Source organism: Rana temporaria, chromosome 11, assembly GCF_905171775.1.
Source record: "Rana temporaria chromosome 11, aRanTem1.1, whole genome shotgun sequence".
Classification (NCBI taxonomy): Eukaryota; Metazoa; Chordata; class Amphibia; order Anura; family Ranidae; genus Rana; species Rana temporaria.
Window position 1 is genome coordinate 139,641,346 of NC_053499.1, and position 27,980 is coordinate 139,669,325.

Below are 27,980 nucleotides of genomic sequence, written 5' to 3' on the forward strand. Positions count from 1 at the left end.
ATGTAAACTGACCACAATCTCAGGGCTCAGCAGCCATTATAAACTGTGGTCAGTTTACAGGAGGAGGGCTGAACCAGGCAGGATCAGCCAGGTTTTTTAGGTGGTAGAAGGGGCCATATTACACAGCACCAGCACCATGCTGTTATTCATGCTTTAAGGGAACAGGATCTGCTTATTTTTTATGGTAACAAACTTATTAAGGATCCATCAACTCACTGTATCATAGGTGGTATTCTTGCTCTAGTATTCTAGCTGCTAGGGAAACACTGCAACATTTTAATTGAGGCAAAGCTGTTGCCTTGCCAATTAACCCAGATATTTATGAAATAATTGTTATGCTCCTCATGAAAAACATCTTTCAGATCAAAATTTGTTAAAATATTGATTTATTAATCTGTTAGTGAGACAATGGCCATGCCGCTATTCTCATAAAAACAGTGCCCTGGAAGATGTCATAGGCGATGAAATGCGTTGGGAGGAGTTATATACGGCGACATCATTGTGCATCTGGAAGTGTCCCTTGGAACAAGATTTGGCTGTTTTATAGCGCTGATGTTTCTTGTATTCGATGTAAATGCTATTTTTTATTGAATAAATCGTTATATCAGCGTTTTACACTATGTGGAGCACTTTTGCTTTACGACATGCCTTTGGGGATTACAGAGCGGAGAAAGTGGGCGGTGAAGGGTGTTTCATGCTGGTGGCTCCCTGTTGATTAATGTGGTTCCTGTGCATCCAGTGGCTGGTGTTACTTCATACGATACATGTCTTCTGTATAATATGAGAGTCATGTATTTCTGGTAAGCCTTCTTGTTTTGGAGGTGGTATGGATTCACCTGGGGGCTGATTCACTACTTTGAAAAAAACCTGATGCACATTTGTGATATTTGGAATTCACATGATTAGTGAATTGTTTTTTGGAAATGTATGTTTCTGGGACTTATCTTTATTTTACTATTTATCATAATGGAACAGAAAAGCACTTTTGATGTACCACCCCCATACAAAAGTGTTACTTATGGCCAAGTCTTTCCACTGGTCAAAGCATATTTTAATTTTACTGGCCTTTTTTTTTTTTAGAACGGACATCCTAGTTTTGGGCAGATGAAAGGGAAAGAGATACACAGATGAGATCATTACAAATTAAATCAAATAAATCAGCTTCACTATGAATGTTCAATACAAAAGTAAAGGATTTGCTTATCTAACCAAGAGATTTTCAGCAAAGACCTCTAGTAGCTAGCTTGTAGACTTGAAGGCCATGCTATGTGATATCCAACAGTCGAATCACAAGAATATACACCCAGAGATAACCATGGATCAAAGAGGATACATACTTTAGGCTGCATTCACACCTGAGCATCAGTCGTTCGCGCGTATTCATGCTTATTTGCGCGTTTGCATACAGAGTCGTCCGACGTTTTTGTACTTCGACGTTTTCTATTTTAGCCAATAGGAAAAATGATCATCTTGCTATGTTGGTAGATTGTTTTAATCTTCTGCCTGGGTGAAAAGTTCTATTGATTAAAGCGACTAAACGCCCGTAGCAAACGCGCAAGTCGCTTGAATCGAGCGTTTCCATTACTTTCTATGGGAAATGGAAACGTTCAAATACGCCCAAACCGCCCGATATGCGCGACAAAAAAGGGTCCGGAACTTGTTTGAGCTTTAGCCGTTCGGCGTCAGGCGTATCGGCGTGCAGATGTGAACCATCTTCATAGGGTATAATGTATTTTTTCCCCTCTAGTGTATTTGAGCGTTGCGCTTCAGGCGACAAAACGCTCAGGTGTGAATGCAGCCTTAGGTTGTACCAGCACTGGACCACTAACATTTGGAGTCAAGAAGCAAAACAACTGGTAAGCACTGGAGGACAGCCCTAAAGGTTTAGTGGGATCCCTTACCGGATCTCCAGGTCTCCATTCCTTTTATGGAATACGGTTTCCTGCCAAAAGCTCCTGTGGTCCATTGTATCGATTTTAATACATCCTGCTCCTCACAGCATTGCAAACACTTTTAAAGCTACATATAGCACTGAGGTCTTACCCTACACAGTTATCACAGACATTACCTAAGGGGAGTCACCAACTTAAATAAATGCAGATAAAGCACAGAAAGTCCAAGTATTTTAAATGCTTACTTGCACTGTTGCTCCTTCCTATAAATAATTGTTATTTACTTGCAAGCTGCTCCTGGACTTGTGAATTCCCTAACAAAGCCCCCCCCCCCCCCCCCCCCCCCGACACATCATAGTCCTTTCTTCTGGAAATGTCTAATTATTGTCTGTGCTGGAACAGCTCCTCCACCCATATTTTGTATAACTGACTATCAATTCAGAAACTATCTTCTTTAATTGGGCTGTATGTAACCCTGAAGCCTCGTACACACGTCCGAGGAACTCGAAGGGCGAAACACATCGTTTTGCTCGTCGAATTCCTTGTGAAGCCGCCGAGGATCTCGGCGAGCCAAATTTTCCCATTCCCGTCGAGGAAAAAGAAGACATGCTTTCTTTTTGGCCCGACGAGATCCTCGACGGTTTCCTCGTTGAAAAGTGTACACACGACCGGTTTCCTCGGCAAAAAAAAACCCAGCAAGCTTCTTGCTGGTTTTTGCCGAGAAACTTGGTCGTGTGTACGAGGCCTCATGGTTGTCCTCATCCAAAATGGTCAACCAGAATTCAGTAGGAGGAGCAACAGCAGTGTAGAGTCCTTCTGCTCACCTGAAGGACCAGAACTGAGAACTGAGACCACACATACAATCTAAGCACCTAAGCATTACCTACAGTTCAGAGAAGTGAAGTGAGGCTGTGGTTAAGCTGATGCAATAGGATTACTGTGCTAAGTATCTGTGTGAAATGAGTTATTAATAGCGGTGTAGAAATAGTTACAAATTGTGTCTAGAAGACGCCAAGAGAAAGTCAAGAAATCACAATGATCAGGAATGAGGAATATTCGGAATTTTTTTTTTTTTTTTTTTTTTTTTTTTTAGTCAGATGATCTATTTTCAGACCATTACAGTCATACCGATGGGGGGTTGACTTCCTCTTTCTCTTTCTTGTGAGCTATAGTAGGGAATACTACACCAGTGAGGGAGTTTCCAGCTTTTGATTTGATACATTGATATACTTTGTTTTAATATTATATATTTTAGTTGTTTCCAAAATGTATCAAAGTAGATATATACACCCAACTGGATGACATTTATCATTTCCTAAAGGGCCGTATATCAGTAACAATTGCTGTTTTATTTTTATTTATTTTTTTATTGTTGCATCAGAATGGCTTGTTATAGTGTTCATTAGTGGCACATATGTCTGGCCGCACCTGGTTCTTCTCCCATTCGCTACTATAGATGCCTCTAGAAAGCGTATTATAATGGAGACCTTAGAAAGGTACAAATTTGATGGAATCCCTCCCGCAGTGCTATTGTGTTCTGCTGGAGGGGCGTCTTCCCTGCCAGGAGAACACAATGATTAGTGTTGCCGGCTTACAGCCGGCGGCACTAATTGTTTAGGAAAAACCCAATACACAAGTCTATCAATGGAAGGGCTTGTGTACAACCAGGGCTGGTACAAATATTTTTGATACCCTAGACGAAACCTAATTTTGCCACCCCCGACCCCATCCCTGACTCCACCCCGTTTGCCCCGCCCATGCATACCCTACCTTTTTAATGAAGCGGCCATCAAATGCAGCCCACCAGCACCCATCAAATGCAGCCTTACCAGTGCCCATCAATGCAGCCTCACCAACGACCATCAAATGCAGCCCACCAGCACCCATCAAATGCAGCCTCACCAGTGCCCATCAATGCAGCCTCACCAGCGACCATCAAATGCAGCCCACCAGCACCCATCAATATAGCCTTATCAGCGTCCATCAAATGCAGCCTACCATCACCCATCAATGCAGTCTATCAGCGCCTATCAATGGATGTTTGCTTGCTTCCATTAATTTGGGAGTCAGTCCTCCGTCGCCGCTGTGCCTCTGACACTATGTGCGAACAGAGTGGCAGCTGCCTGCTGATGCTCAGACTTAGTTGCTTGCTGCAGAGAGAAGAGAGGAGAAACACCAGTGGCCAGGCACCCTAGGCAGCTTCCTAGTTTGCCTTGTGGCAGCACTGGCCCTGTGTACAACCAGGGTGCCCATACAGGGATCAAGATTCAATCAGTCCCTGCTGAAATGGCCAAAACCTGCACATTAGTCAATATAGGAGCTGCAGAGTCATCATGCTTCTCAACCTTCATACCAGCAGGTAGGTGGATAGTTAAGGAGCACTGGCCCTCGTGAAAGGGTTTTTATCAGGGAAGAGTTTACAATTCTGTGCAGGTGTATTTTTGATCCAGACACCCAGACAGCACAGCAGCCAAGTCCTCAACCTCCACTGTGACAGCAGCAGAGCTTAGTCAAGACCTCATATCTAGCCTGCTGATTAGACAATAAAGGAGATGCAACACACACAGGAAAGTCATCACTCTCTTCCTATCAGAAATGTTCCGTATCAGCACATGTGCATATAGCAGAGTTTGATTGGCTCTTAGGGCTACTCCTCCTTCTCTCAGGGAATTAAAGCAGGCTGACATTGAGATCAAATTCTGATAATTACTCTGGTTGCATTTAGTAATACATTTACTTATTTTAATGAAATTACAATTTGATGAAATGCTTTATCTATGTATCTGGAATTCAGCTTTACATGAGAGAGACTAGACCTGAACCTTACTTATGTTACCCGAGAAATAAAGAGAGGAGGGAAGGAGTGTGCAGCTGGTACCAATTTATATACGTGGATATTATATAACACTCTAATTTATGAATAATACAAGTTAAATATAGCTCATCCATCTCACAGTTCAGAAGTGAATGTGTTCTTTAAAAGAGACTTCAATTTAATAAATGTTCCAGGTACAGGAGAGCATTTGGGGCAACAGATTTTTCCAGTAACTGTTTCTATTCACGTTTTACCTTCATATTATTTCTTGTAGGCGTTAACATGGTAATATAACACAAAGTGCCTAAAAACGATCTAATAGCACTGCTCAGTGCCTAGAAAAACCCCCCAAGGAAATTAATATTACCTAACTACGGTAGACCTACCCTCTAAAAATCACTTTTGTATTTATATTAGCAGCTGCTATAAAATAGATCATATATGAAAATAATAACATTTAAAAAGCTTGTGACAAGACTCTCCCCGTTTGGGGATAAACTCACCAGATATAAAAAATTCACACGCCTTAAGATAATCATTGCCATTGGCACCACTATTTCTTAAAACTGGCCTTAGAAATATAAGTCTCTTCACTGGGGCCATCCATACCCAATAAGAATCCTAGCAGAGCCAGTGGATGTTTCTCAGAAGTGACAACAAATGATTATCTTAAAGTGGATGTAAAGCCGCTCTCATGCTTTCTAAACTACTGCCATAGTGCTGATCTATAAGGATATAGATGCCTCCTGCATGTATCCTCACCTGTCAAATGTCTCCCCTCTGTCTGTTATAAGAACTGAAAAAACACAGATTCTGTTGGTGGATCTGTTGTCTGGCACTCAGTGGGTGGAGTCGTGATGTCAGTAGACTCCCCACCCACCTCTACACTCCCCTTACACTCAATTCTGTTATGATCAATAACATCCAGTCAAAATCCAGAAAAGTAACCACATGACTTCAGAAAAGGAGTGGGGGTGGGAATTAAAAAATAATGCCTGTCTGAAGCTAGTGCACGAGATATGGAAATAACCTGTCACTCACAGCAAGGGACGGACTAAGGTTTTTCTCTGTAAGTCCGTTTTATTTCACTGAACAATAAAAGAGGATTGTTCAGAGCTGTATTAACTCTGGTTGGCAAGACTGGGCAGAGATGATAGAAAATCTTATACTCTACATTGTGACAGCAAAGAAAATAAAACATTTTGGGTTTACATCCACTTTAAGGCACATGGGGCCAGATTCACAGAAGAAGTACGCCGGCGTATCTACTGATACACTGGCGTACTTTCAAATTTGCCGCATCGTATCTTTAGTTTGAATCCTCAAACCAAGATACGACGGCTTCTGGCTTCGATCCGACAGGCGTGTGCCTTCGGATCGTAGATGCAATACTTCGGCGCACGCTGGGTGGAGTTTGCGTCATTTTCCGCGTCGGGTATGCAAATTCGCTTTTTCCGTCAATCAACGAAGGTACGCGCGGCTGGCACATTCTCTTACGTCGTCTCTAGTCGGCTTTTTCCGGCGTATAGTTAAAGCTGCTATTTTGTGGCGTATAGATAGACTTGCCATGTTAAAGTATGGCCGTCGTTCCCGCGTCAAATTTAATTATTTTTTTTTTTTGCGTAAGTCGTCCATGAATAGGAAAGGGCGTAACTCACGTCGAAGTTCAAAAAATGATGTCGGTGCAACGTCATTTCGCGCAAAATCTTCCTGGATTCGAAAATGCGCCAGGTAAGATACGGCGGCGTAGTGTATCTCTGATACGCTGCGCCAGGGCAATTCTCTGTGAATCTGGCCGATGAATTTTTCATATCTGGTGAGTTTATCCCCAAATAGGGAGGATCTTCTCACGTGGTGGCAGCCTTGGGATGTGGTGCACGAGTGACAAAAATTTAAATCCCCGTAACGAAAATTTCAACCATTTAAAGAAGTCACTTCATTGATATTTTTTTCTTATATGCGGAATCATATAAAAGCTTGTCATATGTGGACGGACTGACATGAGCGCTGCTATGGAATTTTAAGGACACAGGATGTGTTGGACTTTTTAAATGCTATTATTTTCAGTTAAAATGGTAATGTATGTTCCATATAGCTATTTCCTGTACACAATAAAAACAGCTTTTATATGCAGAATTGTTTACTAAAAAAAAAGTACTTCCTGTTAGATCAGTGCTGGTCAACTTTCTTGATATGGAGGGCCTCACATGTGGCCCCTGACATCAACAAAGGGCCACGCATAAAATTAAGAAAGCAGATACAAAACAGGATATAGTTAAGGACTATGGACATAACACAAGAGATTAATAAAATAATATTAAAACACTCCAAATTTCAAGTCCAAAATAATATTGTAGCAGCGCTTCAATCAAACTTCAGTTTGACCAACTTCCATGTAATGTTCATACAAGGGCCAACAATGGTGCAGAGGAAAACAGCAGTGATTGATAATGGAATCGATATTAAATAGGGCAACACAAGAGATGGTCAGAGTACGTGGATACAGTAAAGAGATCTGTGGAGACCAGTGCAGACATGATACAAGAGAAGGTCAGAGACTGCAAACATGATACAAAAGATGGCCAGAGACGGCAGACATAATAATAAAAAAGATGGCCAGAGACTCTGGACATAACGTGGTCAGATACCATGAATACAGTAAAGGAGATTTCAGAGACTGCGGGAATGATACAAGAGCTGATTTGAGACTGCAGACACGATAGAAGAGATAGTCAGAGACTGCAAACATGATACAAAAGATGGTTAGAGACTGCAGACGTAATAGAAAAGATGGCCAGAGACGGCAGACATAATAATAAAAAAGATGGCCAGAGACTCTGGACATAACGTGGTCAGATACCATGAATACGGTAAAGGAGATTTCAGAGACTGCGGGCATGATACAAGAGATGATTAAAGACTGCAGACACGATAGAAGAGATGGTCAGAGACTGCAAACATGATACAAAAGATGGTTAGAGACTGCAGACGTAATAGAAAAGATGGCCAGAGACGGCAGACATAATAATAAAAAAGATGGCCAGAGACTCTGGACATAACGTGGTCAGATACCATGAATACGGTAAAGGAGATTTCAGAGACTGCGGGCATGATACAAGAGATGATTAAAGACTGCAGACACGATACAAGAGATGGTCAGAGACTGCAGACATGATACAAAAGATGGTCAGAGACTGCAGACATGATACAAAAGATGGCCAGAGATGGCAGACATAATAATAAAAAAGATGGCCAGAGACTCTGGACATAACGTGGTCAGATACCATGAATACAGTAAAGGAGATTTCAGAGACTGCGGGCATGATACAAGAGATGATTAGAGACTGTAGACGCGATACAAGAGATGGTCAGAGACTGCAAACATGATACAAAAGATAGTTAGAGATTTGCTTATATATACAGCGGTTAGTTGATGTGTCTAACATATACGTTTGTTTAAATCATTCTTTATAGATGACTTTTGTTGACCTTTAATGGTTGGAGCATTTAATTCTAAAATGTCATAAGGTAGTAGATCCAGCCCATGTGTGAAACTTCAAGTGAGCTTTGAAGTCATTGTTGAGGATAATGATGTCTTACTTACTCCGCTTCATAATGATTCTAGTTTGTAATTTGGCTGTAATGGAGGTTCCCATGCATTGTCAGAATAACTAAGGACTTTGCTTACATTTTGTATTTCTTTGTAAAAAAATTCAATAAAAACATTGAAACCAAAAGATAGTTAGAGACTGCAGACGTAATAGAAAAGATGGCCAGAGACGGCAGACATAATAATAAAAAAGATGGCCAGAGACTCTGGACATAACGTGGTCAGATACCAGGAATACAGTAAAGGAGATTTCAGAGACTGCGGGCATGATACAAGAGATGATTAGAGACTGCAGACACGATACAAGAGATGGTCAGAGACTGCAGACATGATACAAGAGATGGTCAGAGACTGCAGACATGATACAAAAGATGGCCAGAGACGGCAGACATAATAATAAAAAAGATGGCCAGAGACTCTGGACATAACATGGTCAGATACCATGAATACAGTAAAGGAGATTTCAGAGACTGCGAGGCATGATACAAGAGATGATTAGAGACTGCAGACACGATACAAGAGATGGTCATAGTCTGTGGATACAGTAAAGGAGATTGTCAGAGACTGCGGACATGAACTATTGGATATTAAATCTGATCTTTTTTATTGTTTTGTGTTGCATGACACAGGTTCGCTTTCACTTACTGTAATTTTAGAAATGGTTGTGTTGGTCCACAAAAATAATGGTTTCACTGCTTTCGTCCCGGGCCCTTAGGAGGAGCTATATCTCCTAGAATAAACAGCCATCGGTGTGTAAGTCATGAAACCGGAAATGATTTACTTACTTAATCCCCTCAAGGGATGAAGTTGCCAAAATTGGAAGCCATGACATGTGTAATCAGACTGAACACAAAAACCACACACCCTGATGAAGCTCTAATTACCATAAACAGCACACAATGTACCAACACCACATAGAGGTAAAGCTATAATTATATATGGTAATATCACTGAATGAAGTCTACAAAAATAATAGAGAACAGTAGTGTTGAGCAGAATATGCCATATTCGATTTCGCGATATATCTCGAATATATATTCGAATATTCGAGATATATTCGCTAAATTCGAATATTCGTGATATTTTATCGAAATTAAATGATTGCGATTTTTCGCTATTGCGAATGCGAAAATAATTGCGATTTTTTGATAACTGCGGTAGGAGCACTCTGATTGGCTCAGAATATTCGTGATATTTTATCGAAATATCGCAACATGCGAATGCGATATTTATTGCGCAATTTCGAGAAATGCTGGAGGAGCGCTCTGATTGGCTCAGAATATTCGTGATATTTTATCGAAATATCGCAACATGCGAATGCGATATTTATTGCGCAATTTCGACAAATGCTGTAGGAGCACTCTGATTGGCTCAGAATATTCGTGATATTTTACAATACAAAATAATTGCGAATATTCGGCAAATGCAGAAGGAGCACTCTGATTGGCTCAGAATATTCTTGATATTTTACAATACAAAATAATTGCGAATATTCGGCAAATGCAGAAGGAGCACTCTGATTGGCTCAGAATATTCTTGATATTTTACAATACAAAATAATTGCGAATATTCGGCAAATGCAGAAGGAGCACTCTGATTGGCTCAGAATATTCTTGATATTTTACAATAGAAAATAAAAAGTGTTTTGCATTGGTGGTGATTCTTTACTCTATCCATCTGTCACAGCCGTTTGTCAATCAAACACCTTGAAGATTGAACACGTTCATGCTGCATGCTTTGGACTTTTTTTCACTTCACATATCAAAGACATTTTTATGAAAGATTATTTTTCTATTATTGGGACTATATTTCTTTATATATTTGTTTCACTGTGTATTTCACAAGTTATTTGCGCTTGCTTATTTTATAATTTGCCCACATGTCTTGTCACTAGACATATTTTTTATTCTTGTAGAGCGACTCCATTTTCTGTCTTGTATTAATTTATGTTGTATAACATTTTTGAGTTGCTGCTGTATTCTCCCCTTTTTTTAAGGTATGCGCAATTTTTTCCTTCTTACAAAAAAAAATATCAAACATACAAATATTCATAACAGAAACATACACAAAGCCCCCCCCTTTTGCATCAGAGACAATCAGAGTTCTCCTACCACAGTTATCGAAAATTCGCAATCATTTTCGCATTCGCAATAGCGAAAAATCGCAATATTTTTTTTTCAATTTGGCAACATAAAAGGATCGCCTCAGCTTAGCTACTCGGCCCAGGGTCTCTAATCATACCAGCAATGCTTTTAGACGTCGATAGGATGTGATCTGTTTTAAAAATCAAATTGAAAAAATGCGAATATTCGGAATTGCGAATATTCACCGCGAAATTCGAAATATAGCGCGATTTCTCGAATATGCTATATTCGAGTCGAATATTCGCAATGCGAATATTCGTGAGCAACACTAGAGAACAGACCCAGACATTACAGAATGGAGGAGAAAGAAAAGGCAAATGTTAGACTGTGAGGTCTACGTCTACAAAATAACTATATGATTCTGAAAAGTCATATTTGAGGTGATTGTAGCCGTATTAGTGCAATTGTGACAGTACTCAATTTTCTCTGAAAAGTCATATGTAAGCTTATTTAGAAGCATGTTGAAAAGGTACGCGGTGCAATACAATTCATACCGGCCGGGCCAACCACATCACCTTTTAGCATTCCTCTGTAATGGAACATGGTTTCTGATTGGTTGACAGCCAAGGATTTCCATACACTGGCAGACCTACCATCAACCATCACTGAGACTTGCCAATTTTTGTTTTCTTAAAGTGGAGGTTCCATTCCAAAAAAAAAAAAAATTATTAAAAGTCAGCAGCTACTAACACTGTAGCTGCTGACTTTTAATAAGGTCACTTACCTGTCCTAGCCACCAGCGATGTCGGCCCCCGCCGAGGCCGATCCTCGATCCTGGCAGCTCCAGGCGCCGCCGCCATCCACAGTAAGGGAAACAGGAAGTGAAGCCGTGCGACTTTACTGCCCGTTTCCTACTGCGCATGCGTGAGCGGCGCTTTGTGAATGGGCCGGCTGCTTTCTGGGACACACACAGTTCCCAGAATGCAGCGCGCCCCATTCACAAGAAGAAACCGAGTGTAGGAGGAGGAAGAGAATCCACCGCGGAGGATGAAGAGGCAGATTTGGCACTTCCACATAGCAATAGCTGTTTAGGGTAAGTACAATTTTTTTTTTTTTTTCATTCGTTTTCTTTTTTTGTTTTTTTAGATTTTTGGTGGAAATTTTTTTTTCAGGTGGAAACTCCATTTTAATTTGGTTGAAGCACATAACATAAAGATACTTTATTTTCCAAATTTTTAAATGAATGCACCATTTCAATTGGCCTATAAGCAAGTTACCCAATATACTTTTCTGGAGTGTTTCTGTGCTGTTCAAGTCCGGATTGCTGGGTCACTGAGCAACAGTCTAATGCCGGGTACACACGAGAGGATTTATCCGCGGAAACGGTCCTCCGGACCGTATCCGCGGATAAATCCTCTGGCGGATTTTGATCTCCTGGTTGTACTAACCAGGAGATCAAAATCCCCGCAATGATGACGCGGCGACGTGCGCGACGCTGTCATATAAGGATATCCACGCATGCGTCGAATCATTACGACGCATGCGAGGGATGTGTTCGGACGGATCGATCCGGTGAGTCTGTACAGACCACCGGATCGATCCGCTGGAGCCGATTCCAGCAGATAGATTTCTTAGCATGCTAAGAAATTTTTATCCGCTGGAAATCGGTCGGCCCGAAAAAAATCCACGGAAAAAGATCCGCTGGGTTGTACACACCAGCGGATCTATCCGCTGGAACTGATCCGCAGATCAATTCCAGCGGATAGATCCTCTCGTGTGTACGGGGCCTTAAAAGTGGTTGTCTGTGCATGGAAAAAAAGAACCCCTTTGAGTCTCAATATAGACATCAGCAGGGCTTTTTTTCAGCGGGAACCTGGGGGAACGCAGTTCCAGCACCTTCAATGTATGTGATGGCAAGGGGTACTGGGATATGCTGGGGGATCTATTTTTGTGTGGGAGTCTATTGTTGCTGTAGAGGTCTATTGTGGCTGACAGGGGGTCAGTTATTGTTGGTTGCTGGCAGTTTATTGTTGCAGGGGTGGTATTTTGTAATTGGCAGTCTATTGTTGCTGAGAGAGTGTACAATTTTACTTGGTTCTGTACTCTCTAAAAAGGGCCGGTACTGGGAGGCAGGTAGGGGGTGTAACCAAGAGATGGTGCTCGGAGGTGGGTAGGGCCTCAGTAGGGGGGAGTTCCTGCACCTATTCTCTGAGAAAAAAAGCCCTGGACATCAGTGCACCTTAAACCGTCACCCCCACCATAAAATGATGATTCATTTGTCAGGAAATCAGTTGGTTGTTTAGTTGGTTGGTTGTTTAGTTGGTTGGTTGGTTGGTTGGTTGGTTGGTTGGTTTGCTATATTTATTTACAAGATTGGCACTAACATGTTGAATGGTCCATGGGAAAAGATGGTGTGTACAAAACCAGATTAGAATAAGAAATAGAGGGCCAGATCCACAAACGAATTACGCCGGCCTATCTATGGATACACCGCGTAATTTCAAAGTTCCCCCGTCGTATCTTTGTTTTGTATACACAAAACAAGATATGACTGAATGAGGGATCGATCCGAACGGCGTACGTCTTAGTACGCCGTCGGATCGTAGGTGCATATTTACGCTGGCCGCTAGGTGGCGTTTCCGTCGAATTCGGCGTCAAGTATGCAAATTAGCTGGATACAGCGATCCACGAACGTACGTCCGGCCGGCGCATTTTTTTACGTCGTTTCAGTAAGGCTTTTTTCGGCGTATAGTTACCCCTGCTATATGAGGCGTATCCTGGGTTAAGTATGGTCGTCGTTCCCGCGTCGAATTTTGAAAATGTTATGTCGTTTGCGTAAGTCGTTCGCGAATAGGGCTTTGCGTAGAATGACGTCCTTGTCGTAAGCATTGACTTGTTACGGTTTAATTTCGAGCATGCGCACTGGGATACCCCCACGGACGACGCATACGCCGTTCAAAAAAAAATTCATTTACGTCGGATCACGACCTATTAACATAAAACACGCCCCCATCACATCGATTTGAATTGCACGCCCTTACGCTGCCTAAGTTACACTACGCCACCGTAACTTACGGTGGAAATTCTTTCAGGATACCAAAAAAGAACTGTAAGTTACGGCGGCGTAGCGTATCATAGATACGCTACGCCAGACAGAAGAATGCGCCGATCTACCTGGATCTAAGGCAGGCCATAGGTGGTGCAATTTTCTTTCCTGCAACCACGTGTTGCAGGAAAGAAATGCTGACTGACTGTGTTGATTGGGGAATCCCTCCTATGGAGCTATCGTGTTCTTCCAGCTGGGGGGTTGCAATGAGCCGTCTCTGCTGGGAAAACACAGTGATTATTGTTATCGGCTATAGCCACTGGCAATAATTGCATGCTGAAAATCCGACATACTGGTTGTACCCAAATCGATCAATTGATACTTGTACTTGGGTACATTCAGCTTGCCCGTAGATATTTTGAATCTTGGCTGCTGCCTGGTGAACTAGTTGAGATTCAAACCATCTATGGACGGCTTTAGTCAAACACCATAACCCCTGCTGTTTTTTTAAGAATTGACTCTTGCATATTCCGATGAGTGTTAGAATGTAGGAATGAAAATTATGTCATGCTCCAGCACCAGCACCTATAACTTGCTTTGACATACATGTGAATAAACACTTATACATAAAAAGTCATTAAAGCCATTACTTAATAGCCTCCCATTCTAAGAATGCTAATTGACTAGCTGCTATAAAGATCCAGGGGCGTCAATACTTTGAGTCACTAACCCAGCAAATCATGGAGATCACGTGCTCTGACTTGAGATAGCAAGGCAACTTGCAAAGAGAGTTCAGTAATGGCAGCCTACCAATCTCTTTCAGTACAGATGTCCTTTAACCACTTAAAGACCACCCACTGCATATATATTGCGGCAGGGCTCTACAAGTATCTGTACATCATTTCAAGCAATAGATCCTGTGGGTGGGCTCTTGCCATGGTAGGCGCGCATGTGAGCCTATTGGACAGAGCGGGAGCCACTCAGGGGTCTGGCGGACCTGAAATCCGATGGCCACCCACAATCGCTCCCCAGAGAGGTAGAACGGTGATCTGCCTATGTAAACAAGGCAGATCGCCATTATGACAGGGGAGGACAGAGAGATCTTCTGTTCCTGCTAATCTCTGTGTTCACCCAGTCAATCCACCCCCCACACGGTTAGAAATCACCTCCTAGGGACACACTTAACCCTTTGGTCTCCCCTGGTGTTAAACCATTCCCTGCCAATGTCATTAGTATAGTAACAGTGCAGATTTTTAACATTGATCACTGTAATAACGTCACTGGTTCCCAAAAAAGTGTCAAAAGTGTCAGTTAGTGTCCGATTTGTCTGCCATAATGTTGCAGTCCTGTTTAGTTCACTGGTCGCCACCATTACTAAAAAAAAAAAAAAATGCCTTAAAAATATCTCATAGTTTGTAGATGCTATAGCCTAAATTGATGAAGAAATTCGTTTTTTTTTTTTACATTTATTTGGTGTGTTTTATAACAGAAAAAATATCGCTTTTTTTGTTTATAACACAAAAAATAAAAACAGCAATGGTGATCAAATGCCACCAAAAGAAAGCTCTATTTATGGGAGAAAAAAATACATCAGTTTTATTTGAGTACAGCGTAGCACGACCGCGCAATTGTCAGTTAAGGTAACACAGGGCTGAATCGAAAAAACTGGCCTGGTCATTAAGAGGGTAAAACCTTCTGAGACTAAAGCAGGTAAAGAGAGCCTATCACAAAGCAAAGAATGCTCGGATTCTTAGCGGTTCGCTAATTAGATAAACCACCTTGTTCCGCTGAGTCTGTCAGTGTCCAGAACCATGGTTTAGTATAATACAAAACTTCGTTTTTTGCTCTGGGCTGGAGATCTGAACGAAGAAAGCCAAAACTACTGGCTTTGATTATGAGACGATGGGAACACGAATTCAAAAAAAAAAAGAAGTGATTTCTGATCTGCAACATTCCGAACTGATGTCAAATGTCACGGTTTAACTTGAAAGAAACAATCCGAAATGGTAGCAACCAAATAAGCTGAAATATAGCTGCCCTACAATGATAAAGAAGAAACTGACTAAAACATCATAACTCCCAACTTTCTAAGATAAGAAAGAAGGGCACCCTTTAGAGCAGTGGTTCTCAACCGGGGGGTCGGGACCCCCTCGGGGGTCGAATGACAATTTGCCAGGGGTCCCCAAATCCTGGGCTGTTTCTGAAGCCCGCACCACTCTCCCAGCCTTTTTCGCAGCCGCCCAGCAGGGCTGTCTCTGGAGCCTGTGGCTGCCCAGGTAGGCTGTACCCGGAGCCTGCGGCCGCTCACTCAGCCTCTTTGCATCTGCCCATTCAGTTCACGGCATGGCTGGGGGGCAGAGACTAGAGGTCAGCTGACTGGTGAGGAATGTGAAGTGGGAGGGGCTGGAGGAGACCCCATCTCTTGATTTTGGCATAGGTACCACTACTAAAAGACACCCCAAAGTCGGAGACACAGTGAGTAACACTACCTGTGATTATAGTTGCCATTAAAAGTCTACACTACACTACCCACTACAGTTCTCAGATCAGCAGATGACCTTGATCAAGAGCACCTAAGTTGACTGATCATAACTCCCCCCAGTACTGCCACTCATCCCAACTCCCTGCAAGCACTGCCACTCATCCCATTTCCCCACCAAGGAGTAAGAGAAGAAATAGGGAAAAATTGAGAATACATGGAATGAGGGGGAGGAACAAAGAAAAAGGGAGAGAAAGAATAAAAGAAAGATGGCTAGAGAGATGGATGGGGGGAAAAACAATAAATTAGGATAGAGAGAGATAAAAGAGAAAGAGTGGTACATCTAGTGTTGCCAACCTACTGGATTTAAATTTACTGACATGACACCCAAAATTTACTGGCACAGTCAAGCTTTTACTGACATCTCCAAAAGTTACAAAATTACAGTTTTAAGTGCAAATTTCAGTATTTAGGCTACAAATAAGTACAATATGCAATTAGAGAAGTGATTTAAGGTAGATATTAAAGCAAAAACATATTTCTTATTTTATTTTCGATATAGTAAATAAGTAGTTCAGGGACAATAATCTAGAGCACAAGAAATTAGGATGGGTGGCAGACACATGAAATTGACTCTCACAGCAGTGTGCAGCAGCACAGATGATGATGGCACCTCACCAACATGGCACCACCTCCTAAGTCACAGTGACCCTCTCTCTCAATGCCACGTGGTCCCTTCAGTCTACTCCCGGCTTGCCTTCCTCATGTTCCGCAGGCCTGCACATGAGGCTCCGGCTGCTCCATTCCCTTGCACCATGACTTCACTCATATCACTGCCGACAGTCTCAACACACTGTAGCAGGCCTTCGGGTGGTCTCGGCCAAGTGTCACAGCCATATTTTTTACTGGCCACCTTTTTCTTTCACTGGCATTTACTGGCAGGAGAAAAGTGCCCATTTTTTACTGGCTGCCAGAACAGTAACAACACTGGGTACATCCAAAAATGTACCATAAAGGGTTTTAATACTGTACGAGTGGAAGGGAGTCAGGGAGTGCTAAATGTTCATGGGTTAAGGGCACACATGATTTTTATGGTTAGGGGTCCCCACAACTTGGGAAAATTTATCAAGGGGTCACGGCAATAGGAAGGTTGAGAACCACTGCTTTAGAGGAAAGCATGTAGGCAGAGGACATACCCCTGCTTCACCCAAAGGCCTAGTATGGTAAAAAGCACCGCAGTGCATTATTGAACATACAATAGTTTGGGGTGCCTTTAAAGACCCAAGTGATTAGTGACTGAAGTTTGTTCAACAAATGTTTTAAGTTTATTTGTTAATAAAGATGCTGCTACGGCCATTTTTTACTCCATTCATTGTGTGGTTTCCATTGATGGGAGTTAATGGTAGGGGTCGGGGTGGAGTATGGGTTTGGCCTGACAGACATTGGCTAAGGTTGGGACATTTGTTCTACACTGGTCATACTACTGCATAAATTGTCAGTGCTATATAAATACCTGTAAAATTAAAAGGAAAATATGATTGGCTAAACCCACAAGTACTTTTATCATCATTACTTTTCCTTAATAATGTCTTATCAAAAAAATAATGCAATACACATTTTTCCTAATTTAAAAAACAGCAGTTTACCATTGAGTGCTTTATTTTATTTGTATCCTACATCTCCAATTTTTTTTTCTACACTGGAATCATTGCTGTTAAATATTTTATAATACAGTATACAGGGATTTATGTATACCATATGTATGTTGCATATGGGAATATTTTTTTATTTTTCTTCAGGTATCTATTATTGTTTACCCAGTAATGGTATGTAAAGTAACCTTTAATACTACTATGACTAAGGCCTCGTACACACGACTGTTTTCCTCGACAGAATCCATCAAGAAACTTGGTGGCAGAGCTTTTTTGCCGCGGAAAACGGTTGTGTGTATGTTTTTCATCGAGAAAACTGTCGAGGAACAAGTTCTCTTTTTCCTCATCGGGAGTCTCAATTTCCTCGTCGTGTTCCTCGTCGGGCTGGTTTTCGACGAGAAACATGTTTGTGTGTATGCTTAGAAACCCGCACATGCTCAGAATAAAGTATGAGACGGGAGCGCACCTTCAGTAAAAGTAGCATTTGTAATGGAGATAGCACATTTGTCACGCTGTAACAGACTGAAAAGTGCAAATCGTCTCTTACCAAACTTTTACTTAACACGCAGTAACATGAGATTAGCAAAAGCAGCCCCCAGGGTTGTGACAGTGGAATCGAACTTCCCCTGCCGTTGTATGTGTTGAACGTCACCGCGTTTGAGAACAACGAGATTTGGTCTTGACAGTGTGTACGCAAAGAAATCTTGACAAGTTTCTCCACTAGCCTGGAACACGTCGAGAAAAACGATGTTTCATTTACGACGAGTTCCTCGGTCATGTGTACGAGGCCTAACCTGGATGTTGTTATCTTTAATGGTCTTCTCTTTGGAAAAATCAATAAAAACCTTTTAAAATAAAAATAACGCAATAACTAAAAGGTCCATGTTAAAGGTTTAGACTAGTATAAGAGGTCTGGATGCTACAGTAAAGTCCTCATATGTTGAAAAATACTGTATCATAGTCTGCCAACATTCCTTAGCTACTAATCGTTCACATAATTCAGTAAAACTATCTCCAAGTACAGTACTTTATTTTTATATTTTTCGCCAAGGTCATGCAATTGTTCCAGGCTACTTCCCCAACCCAGCTCTTTGGGATGGGGGCAGAGACAAAAAAGGATGCTCATTGTCACGCATCCCAGGACCTCTGCAGCTCCCTGAAAATCTGGGATTCATCTTAAAGTGGTTGTAAACCTCAGAGATGAAATTTGAACAAAGCATATAACTCGTCTCAATCCAGACCACTAAATATAATTTCTGTATGATGCTTTATTCCTCTGCTATCAGCTTAAGTAACTTCTCACAAGTTTTCCTGACACCAAGAGAAAGATGGTGACAGGGGAGGGACCACCAGATGATTGACAGCCTCAGCTCTGTTCCTGTGAGCTGTGTGAAGGGGGTGTGTGTCCCTTCCTTCCAATCAGCTGTCTCTCCTCGCTGAGCTCTGCAGAAGGTGAAGCCAAAAATTGTAGAGGTAATTCCCATGTCTAAGAAGGAAACTTCAGCTCTCCAGAACCATTTTTTCTGACAACTCAGACAAGCTTTATAAATTCTGAACTTTGAATGGATGTAGTGAAAAGAAGACTGAAATAGACAGGTACAGCCTATGTAGGAGGATTTATTTCATCTCTGTGTATCACCTGAAGCCAGTCACTTCACTGGGTATATGTGAGGATTTACAACCACTTTAAGGCTGGCCATCGATGGATTAAATTGTGTCTGGTTCAGCAAGGACCACCCAAAATTTGATCCATTTATGGCCATTCCTGCTCCAGAGAGGTTGATCTAACGACTGGCAAGATTACAACCCATCTTTTGTTATTCCTGCTCCAGAGAGGTCAGTCTAAGAACCAACTTTTGTCGAACAGGAATGTTGGAAATTGTACGTTTAATCAGCAGCTGCAGCCAATCAGCTGCAGCGCTGATCAGTGTATTCTGACAGCAGAGGAGCCCCGTTGTCAAATAATAATAGTGAGATGTGGGTGGGGAGGGGATTCCTTAATTCAACTCTATCTAGCGTAAAAAATTATATAAACTTTATCTAGGTACAGTTTTGCATGAATGAGTAGTAGTCAATCAAAGTTTCATAGCAGTGGAAACTGAAACATGGCCTGGTAATGAGGGGTCCTACAGGCTGGCACCCGCTGTCAAAATACAATAGCACAGTGTGGGTGGGGGTTCCTTCATTTAACTCTATCTAGCTAAAAATAGTTATATAAACCTTATCTAGGTACAGTTTTACACAACTTTGTCAGTCAAAGTATCACAACGGTGAAAACGGAAACATAGCCTGGTAATGAAGCGATCCTATAGGCTGGTACTCAAGTGGTTAAATAGCGTATTGATTATAAAGGTCTATATATTAGTCCAAAAAAGAGGAACAACTGAGGAGGAAATAGAAACATAGGGATTTGGTTCCAAACCAGGGACCATCGGGAGGTATGCAACGTAACGTTTTCTGTGGCCTCCTGGTAAGGCAACATAAGGCCTTCATTAGGCCCTGGAATGAAGAAAACGAGCAAAAACGCCTGAAGATTCTGGAGTAATGTGCCTATGTATAGGCAATGAAAACATCAGACAGACCTGTAAGGGAATTACTACCAGATGTGGAGATACTGTAGCCCACTCACTCCCACCCCCTACCACTTCTACACTTTATACACCATCCCTCACACTTCCCCCACCAAATAACAGTCTGAGGCTTGCTTGTGTGCCTTCCAGGGTCTCCGACAGGCCTGAAAACAATATGCCTTGCAGGAATTTCATCTTACTGCTGGGAACAAATGATTTCCAGATGAAAAAAAAAAAAGTCATTGTATCTGCATATTGAAGGTATCAGGGTGATGGGGCCGGACAGGAAATGAGAGTCGAATGCCACAACTCACATAACTGTTGTGTCACAAAGTGCCAAGCCATCATTAAAATGCCCCGCATTTTTTTTCCATTGAACACTGAGCCATGCTATTGTTGCCTTGACTGTCTGGAAGTCATTAAAAGCAAAAAAAAAGGAGTGAGGAGGTATCAGAACACGGGTAAACAAAGGAAAAGTTTGCGTGTTTTAATGCTTAAGCCTCGTACACACGGCCGAGAAACTCGACGGGCAAAACACATCGTTTTGCCCGTCGAGTTCCTTGCGAAGCCGCCGAGGATCTCGGCGAGCCAAGTTTCCTCATTGACTAACGAGGAAATAGAGAACATGTTCTCTATTTGGCCCGACGAGATCCTCGTCGGTTTCCTCGGCCAAAAGTGTACACACGCCCGGGTTTCTCGGCAGAATACAGCTCCGATCGAGTTTCTGGCTGAATTCTGCCGAGAAACTCGGTCGTGTGTACTGGGCCTGAGTACTGCTAGGACCTTAGAAGAAGGGGGTAGACTCTGAAAGCTTGTCCTGAAAATGTTATGCTCAGTCCTAATAAAAACTTATGAAAACTTTGAAACAAGATTCATGTGTTGACCAAGGCAACACATCAGTCACAAATTTTTCTAATAATTGTTCTAATCGTCAAAAGACGAAAACTGTTTTAACGCTATGAGCTGAATAATTTAACGTGGCACTAAAGGAAAGAAAAACAAATTGATTCCAATATGTATTCTTAAAGCCCAACTCCGGGCAAAAAAAAATGTTTTCCCATGCAGTGGGTCTGTGCACGCCCTGCATGGATTAACTGCTAATTATTTGTCTAGGGGAGAGGAGAAGAAAGATATACTTATCTAAACCTCTGATCCTCCCAGCACAAGACCGGTCCGGAACCAGAGGCCTTGAGTTATGGACTGTTCCTGACATCATCAAGCCCAGAGCAGGCTCTTTAGAACAGGAACAATCCACTGGTGGACTGGGGGGAGTGCCATTTTCTGGTGGAACAAAGGATCAGGTGAGTATAAGCCTTTTCCTCACCCATAGACAAAAGGAGCAGTTGACCTGTGCAGTGCGGGCACAGGGTCATGGGAAAAGTTGGGCTTTAATTTGGAATTATATAACAATAACAATCTCTGTGCCCCTTTTTAACCAATGAAACCACCAAGGAACTAATTTACTCCCTCGTTATCCTTTGCCTTGACTATTGAATGTCCCTTGTCATAGATCTACCTCCGAACAGTCTCTCATGAATGCTTCTGTCAGACTCATCCACCTTATCAACTGTTCAGTGTCTACCATCCCTCTCAGCCAATCCCTCCACTGGCTTCCCATTGCCCAATGAATACAATTCTAAATACCAACAACAACATTGAAAACCATCAACAACTCTATTCCATGCTATAGCAACAACCTTGTCTCAACATATCACCCAAACTGTCCTCTCTGCTCCTCCCAATACTTCCTGCTCTCTTGATCCCTTGTCTTCTGCTCCCATGCTTGTCTTTAGGACTTCTCCAGAGCCTCTCCCTACCCCAATCTGTCTGACTATCTTCCACATCTCTTTAGGAGGCCTATCCTACCTTCACTTAACAATTGGACCTTTAATTCTTCCATCAGTCTAAGGGCAGGCTGGTTGGACTGAACACGATGGATCGAGTTCAGTACGACCAGCCTGTTGGTCTTTTTTCACCCAAACATTTCCGGTGGCTATTGATGCCAGCAGTGATCCTTGTATTCTGTTATTGAGGATCCCCACTGGCAAAGCACAATAGTGCTGTGTAAGGGTTTCCCCCATCAATATTGACTGTGTTTATGGGGGAATTTAGCAATTTTTATGGTGTATGGCCTGCCTTAGGCTTTAATTCCACTTCCAAAGGTAAGACTTAGAAAAGTTTCTTACTCTCAGCCTCCTCCGAATCTGCAATTTTTTTTTGTTGTTGCTGTGAACTGACTATCTATTAGAGGGTGGCTGCACTCATTCTCCATGGTCTCACTGTACTGTATGTAGGAACATAGTCACCCTTTATTGCTCGCTCCCGAGATGGACTATGGGATTTGTATTATGCCTGGAGCAGCATACATGATTGAAACTAACAGGCGAGGTTTGGGAGCTCATGGAGGACATTACAAGGAGGAAGAAAAAAATTAATAAATTACAGTATTTGATAAAAAATAATTACATGGCTATAAAGTCGTGAATGGGAATAGATTATTTTTCGAGAATTGTTCAATTGCACTTTGACAATAAAACCTGGAATGGATTGGTTACTATGCAGAGCTGCACCCGATTCTGGGTGCACCAGTTTTAGTAAATGCCACTTTCAACTATGCCACTTTGCCACTATGCCACTATACCACTTTGCCACTATGCCACTATGCCACTTTGGAGAAAATACATCATCTTAGAATAAGTGTTGTAAAAGCTTTAATTACTTAGACATAAAAGGGCCTATTTTATAAGCATACTACAAAAATAGGCCAGCTACATTTGAAGGCAGCCTTTCTCAACCTTTTCAACACAGAAGAACCCTTGATATACATTTCCAGTCTCAGGGAACCCCTGCTGAAATCATTATATCTACAACTCATGATATATTAGGTGATGGTCAGTGGGAAGAATACTCCTTACACTTGTGGTCATTGGGAAGAATTACTACCTTACAAATTGCTAAAAAGATCAATGGTGTCAGTAGGAACTTATCTGAGAGGCAGAAATTGCTCGGTGCTCAAAGAACCCCTAGCAACCTCTGGAGCAAAGTTTTGCAACAAGGGTTCCATGGAACCCTAGGGTTCCTCCAGACAGTACCGGAACAGGTTTATCTAGTGTCCAGGGCAAGTTTCCAAAACTGCACCTCCCACCTCTACTGTTAATGCAAGACCTATGGGTTACTTCCCATTTGCTTGAATGTGCCAAGGCAGCTTCCCCTCCAGCCCACCCCTTGTCTAAGCCCTGCCTCCAGAAGTTGTTAGAGGTTTCTTGAGCAACGGGTAAATTCTGCCTCTCAGATAGGTTCCCATATCTGTAAGGGGGTAATTATTCCCAATGTCCACAAGTGTAAGGAGCATTCTTCCCACATTCTTCCTATTGAACATCACACTAGTGTATCATGAGTTGTAGATATACCAACTTTTAGCAGGGGTTCTCTGAGACCAGAAGGTTATTCCAAGAGTTCCTCTGTGTTGAAAAGGTTGAGAAAAGATGCTCTGGGGAACCCTCATGTTCCATGGAACCCTGGTTGAGAAACCCAGTTTTAAGGAGTCAAGACAAAGAGCTATTAACTTGAACTTCTGTAATAGGTTACCAAAGCCTAAAACATGAATACGTTGATACCAGTCCATTACCATCCATTACTAGTCAATAAACTGGTAAATATCTTGCACACAAACATTAAGACAAAAAATAACAGGAACACACCGTAAACAAACTCCAACCAATCAGAAGTCAGCTTTCAAAAGTTTAGCCAGAGCTCAGTAAAGAAATCTGATTTCTGATTGGGCACAATGAATTACTGTTAACCACTTTTATTCAATAAGCCCGGAGGTGTACAAATCCATTAAGCTTCATAACAGGCATTTTCATCCATCAACAAAAGGCCTCTCAGGTGAACAGGCTAACCATAACCTCTTTCATATCCCTAAACTACAAAAAAAAAATCGGTCTTCTACTAAAAGAATGCTAACTTTTTTTTTTTCGCCATTACACATAAAGGACTGCTTTATTTTGCAGTACAGAAACCGATCATCAATTCACAATGTTATTGTTTCCGTGAGACTTATTAAATAACGCTGAAGCAATATTCCCTATGGCACATTGGCCTTTCACCTTAAATGCAAGTCTGGTACCAGAAAAAAACACAAGGCTACATTGTATAGTCTACTCAGGTTATTATTGGCTGTTTGAGGGCATAAACTTAATTGTTTGGCGGAGAACTCTAAACGTAGTTCTTATTGGTTAACCCCTCTAATTAGTCACAGACAGATCGAGAACAGGCTTTTGAAACAAAGACTTTACTTTTTTAAACAATCTTTGCCAAAAACTACTTTTGTAAAAAAAAAAATAATACAAAACTTTAATACAATGATACAATTCATTATGTAAAAAGAAAAAAGAAAAAGAAAAAGAAAAGCTTAAATAACTTTTAACAGGTAAAAGAAAAGCTATTTAACACAAGGCAAAGGACGCTTCTCTATAAGGGCATGATTTAACGATACCAATAGAATTGGAAAATCATGTCATTCTAAGATAGATATACTATAAGAATAAAAAATAATAATAAAAAATAAAAATAAGAAATAAAAAATAAAAATAAATCTACATTAACTATTTTTTTTTTGTTATTTCTTTCAAATATTTCTAAATTCTGCAGTGTAAAAATGATCAAAAACAAGACTAGAGCTAGTGATTTATATTTAATGTGCCGTCAGTGTTTTAGGCCTGAAAGTTTTAAAGAAATTCAGAAACCCTTATTAAAAGTGTAGTGACGCATCCTGGAACAGTGGGATCCCACTTAAACTACAGTCCTTTTTTTTTTTTGTTCGATATCCTTTTTTTTTTTTTTTTCACTTCTTTGTGTAAGAGGGTTCTGATACACACTGCATGATAGCCTTCTGTAAGGTCGTCTGCTGCCCATCTCAACTTTAAAGCCACCAAAAAACATCATCTCAATGACATAGCTGAAAAATGTATTTTTTATGTTGTTTTTTAATATATATATTTTTTTTATATTTTTTTTTCAGCTTCATTTAAAGCCAGACCTTACCACTGGATGTTCCTTAGTTAAGACAAGCTCAAATCTGTACCTAGCAATTTTTCTTATCTCAACTGCACAGGCTTAATGATATTGAACTTGGACTAAACAAGTCGTACGTGTTCTTTAACGTATCATTGTTCTTACGCAGCTCAGTGGCCTAAGATGGTGTTTTTTTTTGCCCAAAATAAGACTTTTGAGGCAAGCTTTAAATATTTGCATTCGACGTGGGATTTTTTTATTTTAATTTTTTTATTTTAATTTTTTTGGTTGAATAGTCCTTTTTTTCTCAATTACTCTGTATCTCATAGTTGTGTTTTTTTTTTTTTTTAAATCCAGTTTATGGGAACAGTATAATAAAGTGTTAGTTCTCTGTTTCTGCTGAGGTCTCCAACTGTGATAGTAATAAAAGGAAGGACCTAAAATTCCCTTCTCGTAAAAATTCAGACACTTCACAATCATCCACTTGTCTGCTGTGTCCTCAGCGAAAAAAAAAAAAAAGAATTGATTTAGACACACTTTATAATAGCAACTGAGGACTTGCCGGTTTTAATTAAATAGTAAGCTTATTTTATTGACAGAGTACAAGTGATACGGAGGAGCGATCCGTGGAAAAAGCTGCATGTCTACAGCACTGAAATATATACATTTATTAAAGAGGATAGACGGATAAGGCAACAGCTAGGCGGGTGAAGATGATCCGAGTCTTTCGTCGGTCTGTTATTCTTTCTCACTGAACTGTTCCGTGATTAAATAATTCACAAGAAAATCTATTCTATGTGGGGGATGTAGTTTCGACCACAGTTGTTTTTTTTTTTCCGTGATCATCTGAAAGGCTATTAAAGCAGATGGGGCTAGCTTCACTATGCAGTGCTGCAGCCCTTCTTACGAACCATAACTGCTAGACTGGATATAATCTAAGCAAAGGGGGTATAGACATGCACTGAATGAATATGAAAGGCCACCTACCCAAGGGGGGCTACCGAAAAGTATCGGATGCTGTAGAAAGCAGCTAGTTCGTCCCTTGCTAGACTGGATATAATCTAAGCAAAGGGGGTATAGACATGCACTGAATGAATATGAAAGGCCACCTACCCAAGGGGGGCTACCGGAAAGTATCGGATGCTGTAGAAAGCAGCTAGTTCGTCCCTTGGTTACCTAGATGGACCAAGAGGCTGGGCAATTCTTTGCTCTTTAGTGGGTCACCCCTCTCCCCTCTTCACCACCACCACCACCTCCCTTACTGCAAAGAGTTTGTTAATAAAGATACCCTAAGGATGCCTCCATCTACAGCCACAGGATGTGTTCTAAATTAAATATTTAGGGTCCTATGCATGAAATCAATGAATCTGGGGAAGGTTACAGTCATTTTGCATCATCCACAACCAAAGCTCTTTTTTCCCCGACTATTTTCTTCGCAAAAGGCTTAACCCTTTCCGGAGCAAGCAGGGGCCTTGCAGCAAAGGGTTCGTTGGGCGAAAGAGTTAACGGCGTTGGCTTAATGACACCGGTATGCAGCAGCTGTCTCCCCTACCGTGAACACAAGCCCCCCCCCCCCCCCCACAACACTCGAACCCCCCAAATAGACATCAGCATCACACACATAAGCATAGACACATGCAGAACCAATGCGGTTAACTCCTGCTGTGCCAAAGGGTTCTCTAAAGCTCCCCTGGCGCAGAGTTTAGGATGCACAGCAGGAAAGAACTCTTCAGCCATTTCACTGTGCGGGGAAGGTGAGTTGATGAGAGAGTTTATATTCAGATATCCCTCCATGGGAGGGGGGGGGGGTTAACTCTTTCTTAGGCATAGGGAAAGGCAATCAGGCATTGCCATTACCACTTTGCCAGGAGAAAGGTGAGAACAAGCTGGGTACCGTTAGATCAGAAAGATGCCCTGGAATGCTTCCTCCTGGCACCGGGGTGGTTAAACCTAATTGAAAACCGGATTTTAGACTCCAGATTAGTCCTCTTCTGCACATCTCATCCCAAAAGAGAAACCTTCACCAGAAGCAAATTTATCCACACTGTGCCAAGAAGATAAGGGGGGACCAAAAAAAATATAAAAGGTGAAGCAGAAGGATAAAACCCAGCCATAATTAGTGATCAGAACCACAATCACACCAATCAGCCTTCTCCAAGCCATAAGGTTCTTCCTTTCTTGGAAGTAGGGATGGAGAGGTACCATAGCTCCAAGGAACATTAAGCAAAAGGCTTGGTTGGCCAAACAGTTGCTCCTAGCCCAAGCTGGCTCCTAAGTTCCTCCAGGAGTGCACACATCCCCCAGGCTCGGTCCCTTTGGAGCTGCCAAGCTTCACCAGATCCCCTTGTGGCATCCTCTTAACTCCCAAGAGGACAGAGATGCAAAGAGACAAGGAGACAGCCCTTCTGTGCCCTTACCTGGGTGTCTTGGCTTCTTCAGCTGGCAACCAAGAGAGCAAATAATAAGGTCCCAGTCACATGGAGAGCTTGTGGAGACCCAGCAGCATCTTTAAAGTCCTATACACTCCAACCCTGGCAAGGAGGAGATCCAAGTGAAGCTTGCAGCTTCTGGCAAGGAATGCAACAGAGAAAGAGAGACAGAGAGAGAGAGAGAATGAAGGGGAGGGAGGGGGCCAGGCTAGGGCTCAGAGCAAGCTGCTGACGGAGACAAGGAGAAGGGGGGCAGAGAGAAGAGAATCGCATGAATAATTGCAAGAGGCAGGGGTCTCTGAGCTTCTCTCCCGACTTGTGAAGATGAGGAGTGGTGTCCATCAGAGGTGACCCCCTTAGATCTCCTCTGCCTCTCACTTACTGATG

The 27,980-nt window shown here is 41.8% G+C and overlaps 1 protein-coding gene across 2 annotated transcripts in view; it reads right to left on the minus strand.

Moving 5' to 3' along the window:
- CDH11 (cadherin 11) overlaps positions 1-27,759 on the minus strand; it is a 190,371-nt gene extending 162,612 nt beyond the window's left edge. For both annotated transcript variants that reach the window (XM_040329198.1, XM_040329197.1), the window contains exon 1: positions 27,582-27,759. The gene's annotated coding sequence lies outside the window, so the exon portion shown is untranslated. The remainder of the gene's footprint in view (positions 1-27,581) is intronic.
- Between the last annotated feature and the right edge of the window lie 221 nt (positions 27,760-27,980).